Genomic DNA, 19,062 nt, shown 5'->3' with positions numbered 1-19,062 from the left:
ACCACAGAGGATTAATATGGGTTCAGTAGAAGTAGGCATATACTCATCATTTACGTACATTATCTTTCATTGCTTACGGAAAGATTCCCGACACTAAGGTACACAGTGTATGTACTGGGATTAAAGTCAGCACGTGAAGTGTAACCAAGCGCGTTCAGAAAGTACCAGATTCTGTGAATTAAATATTAGGCGCTGCAGTGATTAATTGTAAGGGCACAGAAGTACTTTGATGGTTAACATTTCGCGGGTGTTCCTGGAGGCACATTACGTGTACAGATATTACGTACGTTATTGAAATAATTCGTAAATGCAATGTTGTCAACCGGACTGACTAAGAATTTAAAGACTTCTTGGCCTTGTGTAAAATGAGCAAGGGGATCGAGATCATGAGTTGGGCTGCTCAGCACCGTACTGGTGCAGAAACTAAGGACGACAGGTAAAAGGCGAGACAGAGGGCTACCATGAACGATTCACTCGTTTCCAGAATTCGAATTTTTCCGAAGTATTACGTGTACGAATATGTTTGCATGCCATTACGAATTCAGCGCCTTGCCAAAATGCCGACAAGGCAAGACTTTTCATGTGTTGGAACATGCGAGGTATTTGACCAAATGTGGCAGCTGCAAAAAACCGTGTAGGGGCGTGAACGAGATTTTTGTACGCAGTGCACCCAAGTCAACAGCACGCAGAAGCCACGAACTCTGAACACCGCAGCAAAGTGTGTGGAAGACAGTGCGTCGGCGGTTACACTCCAAACCGTACCGTCTGGATCCCTTACAACAATTAAAAGCGGACTGTTACGGCCGGCGCCTTCAGATTTGCGCCACATTGCAGGGATCAATTGAGGATGGACATTTCGCCCCCCACGCTGATATTCAGCGACAAAGCAACTAACACTTGACTGAAAAAGTTTATCCCCGCAATGTGAGCGAGTGGAGTACTGAAAAACCTCAGGTAATTTCGGCGCATGAAGGAGATTCGCCGAGGGTTAATGTATCCTGTGCTGTGTGACAGGCGAAGCTGAATGGGCCGTTTTAATACTGAGAGACAACTGTGCCGGGTACATCTTACCTCGATATGTTGCAGTTGTGGTTGTTTGGACTACTCATTCCTTCAGGGAGCATCGATGTTTGTTGCTACCTAAACGACGAAATTTCGCATCGCTGGATTGGCCGTAGGCGGTTAACGCAAGTACTGATCAGCTTGCAAAAGCACTTAACAATGGATGTTTGAAAATCTGAAACTGGTCACGGGTTTGTGTAATTAAACTGTGTGTGTGTATCGTAATTGCGGTTGTCTCCTATATTTAAGTCAATGTTTATAATTGTACTACAGCCCTGTTTCTCTTAATGTTTATTTTCGAAAATCTAGCGATTAAAATAGGGTTTCATTGCACTGTGGCTGACTCAAATGAACTTGAAATATTAGCAGAAGACCACTCGATCACTGATTACACAAAATAGAGGCCATACTGGATGTTACCGAGAACTCGCGCCACAGGTATGTATGCACGATGATCTTCAGAGCCATTTTGTATCTTTTTAGACCACTCGGCCAATGGGCTTGCTAAAATTTGAAAGGGCGCGAAACAGCAACGTAACCGTGAGACGCAGTACAAAAAACAGACAGAAAAACACCGCGGGCGGGAGAGCGCGGTCTGTACTCGTCTGGAGAGTGGGGGCTGCCGACGGGCGCCGTGCTCACGTGTCAGGAGGCGTGCGCGGCTGGCCGGCTGGCTGCACAGCCTGCGTGCGTCTCTCGCACACGCAAAGTTGCACAGGTGTAAACCTGCCTCCACACTAGGGACAAACGGTGCCCAGCACTGAACCTGCCGATTCCAACTGTGCGTCACCAAAACGGACATACGACACTCTTCGAAAGCTAACATGCGTGAAATACGTGCCACACAAAAATTGTTACTGTAGCATTCCGTTTCTTTGGCTCCGCTGACTGACAACCATACTGTAACCTGACAACTTGTACCAGAACTCTGGCTAAGCAACAGATCACTTTTCCACCACAACACTTTACAGAAAATAATATAGCAGCCACGCGTTCTGCTGTATCCGTGAGTGTGTGTGACGTCACGCAGCACACCATTACGCCACGGGTCAATGTCGACGGCCGCTATCAGCAGCTGCGAGCTGCTCCAGTTTAGACAGCCGCCTGTACTGGAAATACGGGTACTTGCAGAGCCTTGATGCTTTGAGAAAAGTGAAACACACGACGGAAGTCTGAGAAAACTGCAGATTTCTTCACTGATTAACTACTAAATGGTTTATGACCACATGGGCCACCAAGGCGACAGCGAAATTTTCACGAACCTTTTTTTTCTCCGTCTGAGACATTCAAGTACCGGGTGCTTTTAAGTAAAATGAAGCTACTGACCCAAGTCGACTGTGGTCTGTGAGTATGGTAAGGCAGCGAAACACTGTAGACATGCTAATGCGTTAACGCGAAACCAGTTGGCGCCGGAGGAAATCAATTCCAATACCAGGTGCGAATCTGTCACTGTGCAACACCTCGCGGAAGTCTCCGGTGCTCACACTGAACAAGTTCAGCAAGTGGCGGTTAACAATATCGACATTCTGCCTTTCTCACTTGTTTGTCCCTTCCTGTGCACGTTCCGTTCCCAATGCATTAGATATGGGAACATTTCTTTCCAGTGTAAATCGGTTCCGCAAGGGCGCATTAGCACACCAAGTTTCGCTGCCATACAGCAGTCACAGCCCACGATGGACCTCAGAGTGGCTCAACTTGAGACTACAAGCAGCCAGTGGTAGGGCACGGCTACCCTCAGCCACGTGTCAGGGCGACACCTCGCCGCCGTCTCCACGCTGAGTCACGTTTACTGCCGCCCCAAGTACCATGTGAGACACCACAATGTGAAATTTTATGCGGCTATCACATTTTACTGGTGGACAGAAACCCAATGAATTGAAAGCACCCGGAAACACTGTACACATTCCCAAGTCACGAGTGACCTTACTCCCTTATTATTGGATATTTATGTGTGACCTAAACAGCTGATTCCACACAATCGCGATTAAATGGAGACCTTTTTAGGAAACTGTTTTGGCTGCCGCTGCTGTTCATCCGTGAACGCCACAGTTTTATACAATTCAGCAAATCTTATCTCGCTACACACGATACGCTTTGAACAGGTCTTTAATACGGCGTGCATCAATTGCGTTGTATATTTTGTGATAGGCGAGTATAAATACGAAAACCACCACACATAGTTCCACGTCACGAAAGTGAAGGGCATTTAGAGCACCGATTCCGGGTTGCTTTTTATACATAAAATTCGCGCAACTTTTATCAAATCATCGTGTCCCTCACGTGTGACGACAGTCACTTTTCCGTGACGTCACGCGTTCTTTGCTGGCAGTGGATGAGGGGAGCACACTGAACAGTCGTGTTAATCTACCTGTTTCCGGAGATAAAATTGTCAATTTCATAGTTTTGATAGTGAAATTTGCGCTTTACGACGATGTGCAGTCTAACTGACACATGGCATTTCTGAACTCTTCAAGACGGGTCGTCTTCAGTACTTTGTCATGCCGAAGTGTGTGTAAATGCGACGTCAGTGGCCACCCACGATTCCGAAACTGTGACTTACCATCAATAACGGGTAAGGCTTCTGTAACAGTCTCTGGCTAAACGAAATAATGTTTACTGTAGGTTTCTGTCAAACATAATTAGCAAATGCCCCCACAAATGTTATAATTTTGACGTGATTCAGCCCTCTGACGGAAACTAACAACAAATCTACCTCGACTCTCGCAACTGTTGCACTGGAAATGGCACAAATTAAACCTAGGTTCTGCCGCCATTAGTGCCTGCACATAGAAATCTACACTGCACTTTAATCGTGTAATTTGAACGTGAAATGAAGCTGGTAAGTGACGGCGTCAGAATCACCGACCTTCATCCTTCCCTCACATAATACACGACTGAAGCGCAGGCCGCACAGAACACGGCGCGTCTCACAGATGGCTGATGCGTTCCTTTGTCGACACACCGGGCTCTCTCATCATAATCAGACAAATAGTAACACGAGAACAGCCCAACAAAGCGATGCAGCGTTGTAGAGTGCTAAAAAAAATTTCATCAGCAAATCACAAACGAGGAGACGTGACGGAGCGATAAAAAATACGAAAGCACAATGGATGTCGGAATGACTGGACGATCAATTAACACCAGGATCGAAGAGCATAAGCGACATTGCAGGTTGGGGCAGGTGGAGAAATCGGCCGTGGCAGAGCACGCACTGAATGAGACCGACCACGTAATAAAAGTCGCCGACACGGAACTTCTGGCTGTAGAGAAGCACTATCACACGCGCTGTAGAAATACAAAAACACGCGAACAGTTTCAACAAGAAAGAGGAAAGCCTTAAGGTAAACGGATCCTGGCTTCCCGTACTGCAGCGAACGACCGTCGCAGGTAGCGAGAGGAGAACCGCACCGGAAATGACCGCGGAGAAGACCTCGGACGTTGGCGCGCCAGGTACATATAGTCTGCGGCCGCGAGCTCGGCTCCAGTTCACCACCGGCAATGGAGGGTGAAGCTTTGACAATGCCAGCCACTCGTGCTGGCGAAACGCCAGAAAAATCATTAGATGAACGTCGGCCGAAGAACCCGAGACAGAAGCCAATAGGCAGTTTGTCAAATTTTCGAAAACCAACAATCACTTCTTTGGCTTCATTTCACACAATGCCCATTGAAAATGTTTTTAAATTCAATCCAAAAGTTGGAAATAACCACGGTTTCAGCTTGGCTTCAAGAAATAATCAATACCATTTTAATTAACTTTGAAAAGGAAGGTACTTTCAGTCGGTCAAAATACGAGCCTTTTACCAATTCCAAGACACTTCGACACTTTTGTGACTTGTTTGGAAAAGTAGATTTCTCCACTTCAACCTCTGAAATCATTTCATTGGAGAACACAAAAAAAAAAAAAAACTGTTTCTTGGGCTGAACTTTTAAATTTTCTGATAATTCTTAAGGCAGTAGACTCATGTGCAACATTTCAGACGAGATAGGATGCGTGAACAACATTGTATCCCAGAAACTTGAGGAATTGGAAAAAGCTAATTTGGAAACAGTTAAGAGACTGTGTGATATATTCCACACACTTAAAAGTACAGGTACTTCATGTAAAAAATATAGAAACGCTTGTGAGTTTTGCTCCTGCCGTACTATACACAAATATTGTTGTGGAAAGAATATTTTCAACTGTCAAGTCCCTTTGGAGGGTGGAATGTGTAGTGCTAGAACCACTTCATTCCCCACACGTGTTGTGTGTCTCATATTCTTTGTCAAGTACAGAGTAGAGGTGCTCTTATTCAGTAACTGTACTGTCTAATTATTGGATTTATAGTGAATTCTTGCAACGGGCCTTTGTCCTCAAAAGTTGACTGTCTAAAGTAGTTGCTCTCTGTCCCAGTGTACTTAAAAGCAGAATAAGCAAGCATTCTTCAAAACTATATAATGTATGGATGGTCAGTGTCTGCACCAAGTAAATCCTACCCCATATTTAGCAGATTGGGTTCCGCATTTGGAGGCTGCATTCGAGAGACACGTACCCTATGCCGAAGTTTAAGCACCATTTAATATTTTCGTGTGTTTTAATTCAGACGTAAACGTCGAGTGGCTCTTTACATACCACCTCACAGCACCACTCTGCTTCCTAGTCAAGATCGCTAAAATCATTCAGTTCTTATCCTCCCTTAATAGCGATCAATAAAATTGTAATATGTTGTCTTGTGTATCCAGTACGAGGATATTTCATTCCTTAGCTCATACAACAGCCTGACAGGTGGTGGTTTTCTCGGCTATTTTTCCAGTACATGAACGAATTTCAGCCACAATCTAAGTTTGTGTGTCTGGTGCGTGCTCAATGAAACGAAAACGAAAATAACCTCTGTTTGCCTGGTGGCTGTTGGTATTTGAAGTCAGGAACAGGATTCATTCGGAACACCGACTTTGCCATTAAATCTGAATTTTGCGGAGAACAGGTAGCCTTCATAATGGCGAGACCCTTTTGCACAGGATTTCGGTCACCCCAGGGATCTTATGTTGATGCTGTGACATTGTTAGGGTGTACTAACACGTAAATTTTATTTTCTACAGATCTCTCACAAATACTTCATTGTGGTTGATCAGCGTTGTTGCTTGCTTTATGAAACAGTGTCGTCTTTGTTGTCTGTTTTGAATTTTGTGTGAAGTGTGTTTATGGTACTCCGGGAGCTTTTCGTCTTAATCCTTTTCATTGGGGAGTTTTTTAAATGTAATTAATGCTCGTGTGACGATTTTGCGCTGGGAATTGCGTGTGAAGCTCATTTTCATTCTATTAGGTTGCTTGTGATGAATACTCTTGTTTAGCCAGTGTGAAGAACTTAGTAAAAATCTATCATGTTATTTAAGTGAATCTGTTTCAGATAGTGTTTTTTCTGTATAAGATTTTCATTTGCGTTATTCGAAAATAATTACGTGTAGTCGCTCCAAAAGCAGTACGAGGAGAAAAGAAAAAAGGTGGTGAGTAGACGAAATGCCTAGAAAAGAGACTTCGAAGGTACAGAGAAGTGTAGGGACATATTCTCCCCACTTTTAGCGACGAAAATGTGCAAAATGAAACAGTAGGTTCCTCCGATGCGAGACAAATGAGTGAGGCAGACTTCAGTGGTGCAGCGGAGATGTTTAGATTTAAAGGGTGTGCACAGCCTGTTCCACTCACAGCTGGCAGTGTTTCGGGTCGAGTGCACAATTTACTAAGTGTGAGTGCGGGCGAGGCTGAAGCAACGATAAGTGAACATAGGGCAGCAGTGCATGTAGCTCTGAGCAGAACATGACTGGCCAATTTGGCCACGCTGATAAAAAGAATGAGCACAGCGAAGAGTTAAAGGCAGACTGCAGACTTGCTGGCGTCAAAGGAGGAGCTGAACTGAGATTTAGTTGCCGAATATGGCACCTCAATGACTACAGTAGAATCACTGAGCTCAGAAATTGATGATGATACGGAAGAAACGTTCAGAACTTAGCAATCAAAATGAAGGACGACACAGCGCAATTTGAAGAAGCTAAGGTCATCGGTCTCTAGACTTACACACTACTTAAACTAATGTAAACTAACTTATGCAAAGAACAACACACACACACCCGAGCCCGTGGGGGGACTCGAACCTCCGGCGGGGGGGCCGCGCAATCCGTGACACGGCGCCTCAAACCTCGCGGCACTTGGAGAGGTAGGAAACCGGTTAAGTGGGATAGAAGGCGAACAGAAAAGAGTGAGCGGGAAAGGCTGGTTGCCAGGTGGCTAGAACAGGAGCATGGGGGATGTGACTGATTGTGATCATAGGGAATTCTTTAATCTACTATAACAAATGCCCATGTTCACTGGCAACATACAGGGTGGCGCACGAAATGTGTTACCATTTTGTTTTTGAATATGAACTTTACTGTCAATACGATCTGAAAGGAATATATACTATAATCAAGAGTCGTCCATGGAGATTTGTTCTAACTCGGCGCATACTCAATATGCCCACCATTTCGTTTCCGACCTTCCTTCAAACGAATGCTGAAGTTAGTGATTACCCTACGGCACATGTCTTCCGTAATTTCACTGCAAGCTTGTTGAATAAGTCTTCTGAGCTCCATTAAATCAAGTGGACGTTTCGGGGAAATTTTTTCCTTTAGGAACCCCCAAAGAAAAGAGTCACATGGATTGAGGTCTGGACTATTGGAGTTTTTACACGAGCATTTCGACGTGCGGATCATTTCACTCAGGTTTCCAGCTCGCTTCAATCACGGACAAAATTGCCCCCCCCCCCCCCCCCCAATGGCAGACATATTGAGCATGTGCTCATTTAGAACAAACCTCCATGGACGGCTCCTCATTGTAGTATATGTTCCTTTCCGATTGTATTGACAATAAAGTTTATATTCAAAAACAAAATGGTAACACATTTCGTGCGCCATCCCGTATGTAAGCCAAGTACGGACATTATCGAGACACTTGGGAGCGAATAAACAGCAGGAGTTTTGGAACTGGAAAGTACAGGTAAGGAAACGCTCGATGTTGCAAATACAGTAGATGCACAGAAGCCTTAGGCAAATCATAACAAATACCTACAGGCAGTCCACTTAAACTGGAATCTTTAACATTTTACAGGAATCCACAGTACTTGCGAGCTGAAATGAGAAACAACATTAGGTAATTTTGAAAGAGAAAATGGGAGCTCAACTTGGAATCGACCGAAGTACTCGTAGGAACAACTGTGGATGAATAGGCCAGGTCGAGAAAGTGCAGAAGAAATCTACAGCAGAATTCCTGTGCCTGTGATGAAACGAAAATTAAGATACACTGCGATGAAAAAAGAAAATGACAACGAGAATTGCCCGAAACTACGGAAGACGCTCTGATAATTCGACGCTAAACAGCATCTTCTACATTTGCATCTGCATCTACGTCTATATGCTCTGCAAACGACCGTGGCAGAGAGTGCGTCCCACAGTACCAGTTGTCAGGGTTTGTTCCTGTTCCATTCACGTATGGATCGCGGGAAGAATGACTGAATGCCTTTGTAAGCTTAGTACTTATTGTAATCTTATCCTCACGATCCCTATGTGAGCGGTACGTAGAGGGTTGTAAGTATATTCCTAGCATCATCACCATCTAAAGCCGGTTCTTGAAACTTTGTTAATAGACTTCCTCGGGATAGTCTGGGTGTGTCTTTAAAGAGTCTGGAAGTTCAGTTCCTTGCGTACTTCCGTTACACTCCTACGCGTCAAACAAATCCATGACAATTCGTGCTGCCCTTCTCTGTATATGTTCAGTATCCCTTGTTAGTCGTATTTGGTACTAGTCCCACACACTTGAGCAATACTCTAGAACCGGTGGTACGAGTGATTTGTAAGCAAAGTCCTTTGTAGGCTGACTGCTCTCCACCAGTATTCTACCAGTAAACTGAAGTCTGTCACCTGCTTTACCCATAAATTCCATTTCATACCAGGTACTTTTTATGTGTCGGCCGATTCCAACAGTGACTCCATGATATAGTCTTGGAATACTATTTTTAATTTTCTGGAGGCACAGTTTTACATTTATGAACATTTAAATCAAGTTGCCGTCTTTCAACCGCTTTGAAATCTTATCGAGATCTGAGTGAATATGCTGCTTCTTTCAGACAATACATCATAGATAACAGGATCATCTGAAAAAAACTATGAGGTTAGTATTAATATTTCGTCTTCCGCAGACATAGCGATGTGGTGTGATCTTGCAGCTGTGTTAAGGGCAACCTACAGTTCTCAGGAGTTTCTGAAAACGTGACGTCATTCTGACGCCAGAAGTTTTGCATTCATGTGGACCAGGCTGTGGATAAGTGAGGGATTAAAACGTTGGCAAGAATTAGCTCTGAAACATACTGAAAAAGTTGTGCCAACTGCTTTTGCTAATACGCCTTCGTTAACATCAAAAGTGAGACCACTTACTGACTTACAAGCAAAAAGAATCTTAAGCCAGCCAGCACAGAATCCAATAACCCGCTCATTAACGTTTCTCAAGAAAAGTTACTTTTTTTAAAAAAATCTGAAAACTGACGTGTAGAGTTGGAGTCAGAAAAAAAGGGGGGGTGGGGGGCAGCCATTCTAACAAGTGAGGTAAACCATCAGCTCACTCACCTTGTGTCCAGTAAGCAAAGCCGTTTCGAAACAACACAGCTAGCATCTCTCGAAAACACGTCACTATCTGTAGCATTTGGTATAATAAAATGAAGAAAAGCGTAATGTAAGTGGTTCAAGAGGTACTTTAATGGGAGATTTTTGTCTGGGAAAGAAGTGGCCTCTAAAACTTAGCCCGTAAATTGTCTTTTGTACACTTCACATACGGCTACATTTTATGTATAGCTGAGACTACGCTACCTTTTTAATCTGTTGCAGATGTGTCAGTCAGTTCTATGCTTTTTATTTTGAATGGCAATTTGCTTTGCCAGATGATAAACGTGTGAATATTTATTACCATTTGCGAGTTTCACACTTAATACGTAGATTTGTAAATTGACAATGACAACCCAGAACTGATACGCACACCTCCAGAGAAAGGGAACTACTATATGTACACAATATCGAATATTTAAGAACTAACTGCAATTAACGTAATAAAGAAGTCCCAGAACCTTTACAAACGTGAAGGTGAGATGGTAGGATGCGAAGTCACCTCCATAGCTACCCTCTGCTCTGTAACTCAACGCTTACAACCGCTGCCTCACAATCAACCGCTGGAAGATCAGCCCCCGCACCGTAAACTGAATGTAATGAAGGATTTAGCAGCCGATACTGCCTTACATGACGTCTGATTATAAAACATCCGAAAGAAAGTGACGTGTTTTTACAAATCTTCCATGTACCGTTGCCTTGAAACAGTGCTGTTTCATAATACGGAATTTAGGGCCTCATATCCAGTAGCAGCAATGACAAATGATTACTTTTTTGATGCATAAACAATTATAACGGTCACGTGCAAATGTCGTCAACTCACGGGGTAACAGTGTGATAAGTTTCTTTTTTTTTAACCAGTCTTGACGGCCCACATGAAGTCTGGTCTTCCGCCATTTCCTTTTTTTGTCTTCACAGGAACACAGCCGACCAAGCGAGCAGAACCGTTGTTCCAGCTCCAAGTACTGGAGACACTGTCCAATGCCTGGACTGCACAGTTGCGAAGGACGTCTCCGTTTCGCAATACCTATGTACCCTAAAATGTATCACAGAGTTTCGTGGTGTGCAAATGTCCACATTTCCTCCTCCTCCTCCTCTGTCGTGACGTGCTGTTCTGCAGTTCGCCATCGTTAGGCAGTGGCGCGTCACAAAGCTTCGCGCATTAGTTGCAGTACGTTTGACAGCGTAGTGTCTTGTTATTCCTCGCGACAAATACCTTAACTCTGCTCCATATCAATTCTGTCGGGTTGAGACTGCAGTGTTACGACCACAACTCTAAAAATAATCCATTTGTACAGCGTGCTCGACGCCATCAAAATTGTCTTCCATCTTTCTGCGACATTTATCACTCTGGCTCATGTGATACCACATCTGTCCTACGAAACAATGGGCATATTCAAACAGTACTTTTTAATTTTTCTCCAAAAAATTTAATCACGTAATGTTTTATCTTCAACCATCTTTTGCAATCTTTTATAATATATCTGTAATTAAGAATGTATACTTGCAATGATCACCAGAAATTTTCGCTTGATACGTAATTGTAAACTACGGGATGTGCATTTTTCTTAAAATTGGTGATTCACAAGTTAATTGCCATATATGGCTCAAAACCATATCAACCAAAACCACTAAAAATAAACGCAAAATATATCTATTTAAAACAGCAGATAAAAATTCGCTTGATGCCTTCCTAAGAGAGATTCTCCATTCCTCCCAAGCTAATTATGTAAGTGTAGACCAGATATGGCTCAAATTCAAAGATACAGTATCGACAGCAATAGATTCATACCATCTAAGTTAATAAGAGACGGGACTGATCCATCACGGTACGCAAAACACATCAGAACACTGTTGCAGAAACAACGAAAAAAGCATGCCAAATTCAGAAGAACGCAAAATCCCCAAAACTGGCCAAGTTTCACGGAAGCTCGAAATTTAGTGCGGACGTCTATGCGAGATGCTTTTAATAGTTTCCACAATGAAATATTGTCTCAAAGTATGGTAGAAAACCCAACGAGATTCTGGTCGTATGTAAAGTACACCAGTGGCAAAAAAAACAGTGAACACCGTCACTGCGCGATAGCGATGGAAAAGTTACCGACGATGGTGCCACTGAAAAACCACAGCAGCTGTTAGCATGAGTGGCATAAAAGTAGGTAGCTTAGGTGTTGCGACACACCTCAGATCTCTTAAGAAAGGCAGTTCTTCCGGTCCAGATGGTGTACCAATCAGGTTCCTTTCAGAGTATGCAGATACAATACCGCCTTTCTTGGCAATCACATACAACCGCTCACATGACGAAAGGTCTGTTCCTAAAGACTGGAAAGCAGCACAGGTCACACCAATATTCAAGAAATGAAATAGAAGTAATCCATTTAATTACAGACCCGTATCACTGACCTCAATCTGCAGGAGGATTCTGGAGCACGTAATGTACTTTAACATTATAAATCACCTTGAAGAAAATGATTTATTGATACATAACCAACACGGATTCAGAAAATATCGTTCTTGTGCAACACAGCTGGCTCTTTATTCCGATGAAGTAATGAGTGCTGTCGACAAGGGATCTCAGATCGATTCCATATTCCTAGATTTCCAGAAGGCTTTTGATACCGTTCCTCACAAGCGAGTATTAATCAGATTGCGTGCATATGTAGTATCCTCTCAGTTGTGTGATTGGATTCGTGATTTCCTCTCCGAGAGAGGTCACAGTACGTGGCGATAGACGGTAAATCATCGACTAGAACAGAAGTGATATCTGGCGTTCCGCAAGGTAGTGTCATAGGCCCTCTGCTGTTCCTGATTTACATACACGATCTAGGAGATATCTGAGCAGCCCCCTTAGATTGTTTGCAGATGACGCTGTAATTTAGAGTCTAGTGAAGTCATTAGACGATCAATTCCAACTACAAAATGACCTAGAGAGAATTTCTGTATGGTGCGAAAAGTGGCAATTGGCACTAAGCAAAAGAAAAGTGGGAGGTCATCCACATGGGTACTAAAAGAAATCCGAGTAATTTTGGGTATACGATAAATCACACAAATCTTAGTGCTGTTAATTCGACTAAATACCTAGGAATTACAATTACGAGCAACTTAAATTGGAAAGATCACATAGATAATATTGTGGGGAAGGCGAAACAAAAGACTGCGCTTTGTTGGCAGATCACTAAAGAGACAGCCTACATCACACTTGTCCATCCTCTGCTGGAATATTGCTGCGCGGTAGGGGATCCTTACCAGGTAAGATTGACGGAGGACATCGAAGAAGTTCAAGGAAGGGCAGCTCATTTCGTGTTATCGCGAAATAGGGGTGAGAGTGTAACTGACATGATACGCGAGTTGGGCTGAGAGTCACTGAATCAAAGGCAGTCTTGATTGAGGAGAGATCTGTTTACGAAATTTCAATCTCCAACTTTCTCTCCCGAATGTGTAAATATCTTGTCGACACCCAACTACGTAGGAAGAAATGATCATGATAATAAAATAAGAGAAATCAGAGCTCGAACGGAAAGATATAGGTGTTCCTTTTTCACACGCGCCATTCGAGAGTGGAATGGTAAAGTAGTAGTATGAAAATCGTTCGATGAACCCTCTGCCAGGCACTTAAGTGTGAATTGTAGAGTAACCATATAGATGTATATGTAGATGTGATGAGTTTCATATTTAAATGCTTTAGGTATTCAGACCAAACAGAAAATTACGCACCACGTGGAGCGTAGAACCACCGCCCGCCGGCACACACGATGGTCAGTCTACGACCCTGTCCATCACGCCACGCATGTAGTTAACACCTCCCTTATTTCTGATACATAGTCCTACTCGAAAAAAGTCAAAAGCTGATTTTTGTCTGTAATCTTGTGAAGAACATTAACTACTTGTTTCTCCCCATTAAAGGTGTTCCAGGCGCGTGTTTCACTACGAAGCAGGAAGCAGTGTCGTCCATTTTCGCGGTACGTATGAACAGCGAGACAATCAGAGCACAAGTACTGGTTACAGAGACACTGACTGTACACAATTTTTAAGATAAAAGTTACGTAGGTAAAGTACGATTAAGATAGACGTTGACGGCTGTTAATACGTCACAATGTCTGAAAGGTTCTTCCGCACTGACGTAGTAATAAGCTATCGAACACCTAAGTTGGACCTACTTCCAAGAGCGGAGCACCACCAGTGGTAAGAGAGCTACGGCTGCTGACCAGTCAGCGCGCTTGTGTTTGTTTACATCTGGTTTGCTCTTATGATGAAGTACATGCTACATACGAACCCCGTAGCCCCCACCCTTTATTTCGCATTCACGTTTATTCTCTTATCCGTCTCTCAACCGTATCTTCTTATTCCACACCAACCTACACCTCTTGCTGTGCTACGGAGTACTGAAAGCGTGTTGCCGATAAATAAGTAGGATTCTCAGCCACATATGAATTTTTCCAGACGGACTGAAATACGCTATTGTTCAACAACGGCATAAAGAAGGGGATAGGTCTGATGCGAACAACCACCACCCAGTCTTAGTTCTGACATCTTTATCCAAAATTCTTGAAAAAAATCATGTATTCAGGAGCAGAATCTCTTATCTGTAAAAATGACGTACTAATTAAATGTCAATTTGGTTTTCAGAAAGACTTTTCAACAGAAAATGCTATATATGTGCTTTCACTGATCAAATATTAAATGCACTGAATAACCGAACTTCATCCATTGGAATATTTTGTGACCTCTCGAAGGCTTCTGATGGTGTGAATCATGAATTTCTTCTAGACAAGCGTAAGTATTGTGGCATGAGTGGGACACTGCACAAATGGTTTAATTCATATTTAACTGGAAGAAAGCAGAAGGCTGAAATTAACAGTACAAATAGTCTGCGAAAACCAGCAGAGTCCTTTAACTAGAGAGGTATCAAGAACGGTGTCCCACAGAGTTCAGTCTGTTTCCTTATTGGTCTTAATATACATTAATGACTCGCCACTCTATATTCATGAAGATGCAAAGCTAGTTCTTTTTGCTAATGATACAAGTACAGTAATCACACCCAAGGAAATTGTAAATACTGTCTTTCACAAAATTACCAAGTGGTTCTCTGCAAGTGGACACTTATTAAATTTTGAGAAAAAACAGTGAATGTAATTCTGTGCAGTAAATGGCATAACACTGATAAATATAGGCTATGAACACAAGTCTCTTGCTAAGGCAGGGGATTCAAAATTTCTGGATGTGTACACTGATGAGAAATTGAATTTGAATAAACATCGATGATCTGCTGAAATAGTTAGGTTGAGCTACTTACGCTACTGCGGTTATTGCAAAATATTGGTGATGAACATCATTAAATTAGCCTACTATGCCCATTTTCATTCACTGCTTACACATGGTATCGTATTTGGGGGCAATTCGTCACTAAGAGGAAAAGTATTCATAGCACATAAGGGTGTGATCAGGCTAACAGCTGGAGCCCACAGAAGATCACATTGTGGACGTTTATTTAATGAACTCGAGATATTCACAGTACCTTCGCAGTACATATATTCATTTATGAAATTTGTCATTAATGACCCACCCCAATTCAAAAGTAACAGCGAAGTGCATAGCTACAACACCAGAAGAAAATCTTCACTACTCTGGATTCAATCTCACTTTGTCACAAAAAGATGTGAATTACGTTGCCACAAAAATATTTGGTCACTTGGCAAATAGCATTAAAAATCCGGCAGATACTAACCAACATTTAAAAGAAAAGAAAATTATGGAAATACGGAAGCGTCCGATCCCGCCCGTCTGCTTTCACCCATGACGTCACAAATATGGCGGAAACGACCATAAACCACGATTCCAATATGGCGCATATAAAGTCGTTATGTACACATTGTGAGGACGAAAATACATCGAAAAACACACACACACACACACGCACACACACTTTCCACAAGAAGCCTAATGACACTAACGGGACAAGCGCGGGAAATGGGGTGTTTTGGGTGGGTAAACTAAATATAAACAAATTTAGACGCCCACCCCCATACGAAACCACATAAAAAGACGAAAAAACCGACATCACAAAACTCCCCAAATACCACTAAACAATATCATTTGGAATCAGACACTTCCCTTGACCTATATAGCTCAACAGCAGCTCACGATCCCATAAATTAGGATCAAACACTTCCCTTGGCCTATATAGCTCAAAAACATCTTCTGATACCAACAGACACAGCCACACATCGGGATCGAACACTTCCCTTGACCTGCGCACTTAATTTTATCCGTCATATCCATTCCTGAACAAAAACAACCTATTAATTTTACTAAAATTACCACACGACGTATAGCGAACACTAAATTAACCTTCACACAAAATCGTTAACTCACTGAAACGAATTCCACTACAAACACAGCTGACACACTAACAATTCTGGATAATGAGCAAAAGCAAACTGAGCCCATTACACCACACGAACGAAAACCCTGAACATACCACCAGAGAGCACAACAAACCACAACACGACGACATCTACAAACGCGCCACACTCAAACCAAACTCCGCGCCGTCATGACGTCACACACGACAACACCCTTACACCACGGGTCAAAGCCGACGCGTGGGATCGGACGCTTCTGTCGACCCTCCTGAATGACAGCTCGTACTGAATAGATGAATCTTTAGACATGAAGTATTAAATATAAAAATATTTACTATTTTGTGTAAAGAAAACTTATGTTAAAGTGATACATCCCACATCATTACGAAATGTATTAATGCGCTATGCAACAAGGATCAATGTATGTATGTATCTATGGATGCAGACCAATTTGTCAACACAACCCATATTTCAGGGAGGTGGCTATGGTCTCAGCCCTTCTTTGTGGGAGTTTGTCTACAACCACCTGCACTGCTATATTTCATTTACTTACACAAAAGACGATGAAATTACTCCCAACGTACTAATGACAAGAGATCCGCTTTCTGTGATATAAACTGTGTATTCCTTTCTCTACGCAACAGCAACACCCTTCATACTGTAGGCAACTACAGATGTAACAATGCGTTCTTCTTAAAGCCGCAACACTTGAATAATTCTTTATTTGTCCTAATAAAGTATTACTCAGCAGCACTCGTTTGGTTTGACAGGAACATGTATGTGAATCTTCAGTTTCTCCCAGCTTATTTTTTGATGGAACAGTCCACAGGTGAACTGCCTGTTCGTAGTGTCCAGCGTGCACGCTATGAACCGAAAGTACAGCTATGGACTGTTCCATCAAGAATATATATAATAGTTGAGTTCTGCAGCGAGATTTGTAGCTGATACTCTGTATCTTGACATCGTTCTGAGCACTGACAAACACTTATCAGAAAAGATTCTGAGGATGGCTGGTTTTACTGCCAAAGTGTTTCAGTGCTGGTCCTTTACGTGGGGCACTGCTTCACTCGTCCAGATACCCCCTTAGCAGAAAACCGACTACTTTTTTGGTAAGTGTACGGCACAGTCACTGCCTGGAGATGCACGATTATTAACAGAAGTGAAGACTAAGCCCGTAACGCCGGGAATTTTGACAACTTTTCTAGCAAGAGGATCAATTTTAGGTCAACGTAAGAATTCATTCATTTCTGCACTTACACATACAGAACAAAGACGAAATGGAGGGTAACATTATCTGTCTTACTGACTACCCAGCAGACTACCTTGTCACCAAAAACATTACTCCAGAAAAGTGAAGATATCTAAATTCAATGGAACAGCGTTCTGTACTAAAACACATTTGCGTGACTTAACGTGCTGACGATTGCTAATGCAGGACTTGGGGAAAGACGCTAACAGATTAGTTGTGCTAAATTCGGCAGCTTTCGTGGAGCTGACTGCTTCGGGAAATACCGGATTCAGTGCTACGCTATCGAACTGTCAAAATGCGTCTAGCTTGGTTTGATTTCAAACCATTAGGAATAGGATCAGACTGTCCCAAGGTCTACGCAGTATCGTGACAGAAAGTAATTGTTTAATTCCTCAATAGTGGAAGTTGCCATAGCATCTTATCTACTTGCACATGCAGTGTTCCATCATTCTGTTGTGTTATTCCTAACACGCAGAATAATCCTTTTACGGATCACATGTGTATAAATACAAGCCTATATTTCGAGAAAAAAAATTCAAAAAATTGCGCGCATACGAGGAGAAATCTCGTCCGAGACACTATGCTTTTCACTCATGCCTAAAGTCCGTAAAACTGCAGAATTAATAGGAATGTCGGTACCAGAATTTGTAATACGAAATTCGCTAATATTCTGAGAGTGTAATAACCGAAAGCGGGTTGCTTTATTCGCGATAGTCTCCATAGTGAACCTGAATGAGACCTTACAGTTACCGTGGCTTTGCAAAAACAAACCAAAAGAAAACAAAGAAAATAATTCAAAACTGCGGGAACGCATGAAAACAGTCGTCCTTACCTTATTAAGGGTGTGGGTGTAGCAGAAGAAATTCTCGGTGCAGTAAGAGCAGCACGAAACCCCAACGCAGAACGTCGCACAGGACACGACTGGCTACAAATGCGACAGACGCCTGAAGCGGCAGGGCTGTGGCACGCAGTCAGTGCTGCCAACGGCTGCGAGGCCGGCAGGTACCAACTGCAGCCTGCTACGGGGGCCTCGGACAGGGGGCAGCGCTTCCAGGACCCCGCGCAGAACATGCGAATGTAATACGAAGACTGTCGCCCTAATTTTGTTACTGCAGATAAATTGAAAAAAGAAAAATAAAGTAACATGTTTGTGAAAGTACTTTTAACGTAATGTAATCCAATTTTACGCACACTGTGAAACGACTGTGGCCACTGGAGTAGGCTACCTCGCAGAAAATTATTCCCGCACCGGAGTCAAGGGAACCAGGGTTTTTGTGATACCGACGCGCTACACTACTGTTTATTGTCAACACATGGCTGTTGCCCAGGCCTAAATTCGGTTCATTGCTTCTCATCCCCTGTCCGCGCCCATTCTACTCACTGTTGTGTCTAACAATCAAGCGTCACAGACAGTACGTTAGCGTCAGGTTCTAAAAAGCATTACACTCATCATCAGGTACCTAGTTCAACGTAATTTGGCCTTAAAGGGAAGCAGCGAGAAGCCCTATCAAGAAAATAACGGTAGTTTTCTTGGTTTGATCGAAAGACAGCAGAATTTGACCCTGTTTTGCAGGAACATTAGAGGTGGGTAAAGGCTCAAGTAAGTCATGACCATTTTCTTGGGAAAAAGCATTCAAAATGAACTCATAAATTTGCTTGCCAACAAAGTAAAAAACAGCATTGTTAATTCTGTAAACGAAAGTAAATATGTTTCTGACGTGCTATATT

At 42.8% G+C, this 19,062-nt stretch overlaps 1 protein-coding gene across 1 annotated transcript in view; it reads right to left on the bottom strand.

The window, feature by feature from the left end:
• The window catches only part of LOC126426581 (uncharacterized), a 116,519-nt gene extending 98,247 nt beyond the window's left edge, over window positions 1–18,272 (bottom strand). Inside the window, exon 1 of the mRNA XM_050088478.1 lies at window positions 18,167–18,272. The gene's annotated coding sequence lies outside the window, so the exon portion shown is untranslated. The remainder of the gene's footprint in view (window positions 1–18,166) is intronic.
• Between the last annotated feature and the right edge of the window lie 790 nt (window positions 18,273–19,062).

Source organism: Schistocerca serialis, chromosome 11 (genome assembly GCF_023864345.2).
Source record: "Schistocerca serialis cubense isolate TAMUIC-IGC-003099 chromosome 11, iqSchSeri2.2, whole genome shotgun sequence".
In the NCBI taxonomy this organism is placed as follows: Eukaryota; Metazoa; Arthropoda; class Insecta; order Orthoptera; family Acrididae; genus Schistocerca; species Schistocerca serialis.
The sequence above is the reverse complement of the archived record's forward strand: the minus strand, read 5'-3'. Positions and strand labels throughout refer to the sequence as shown.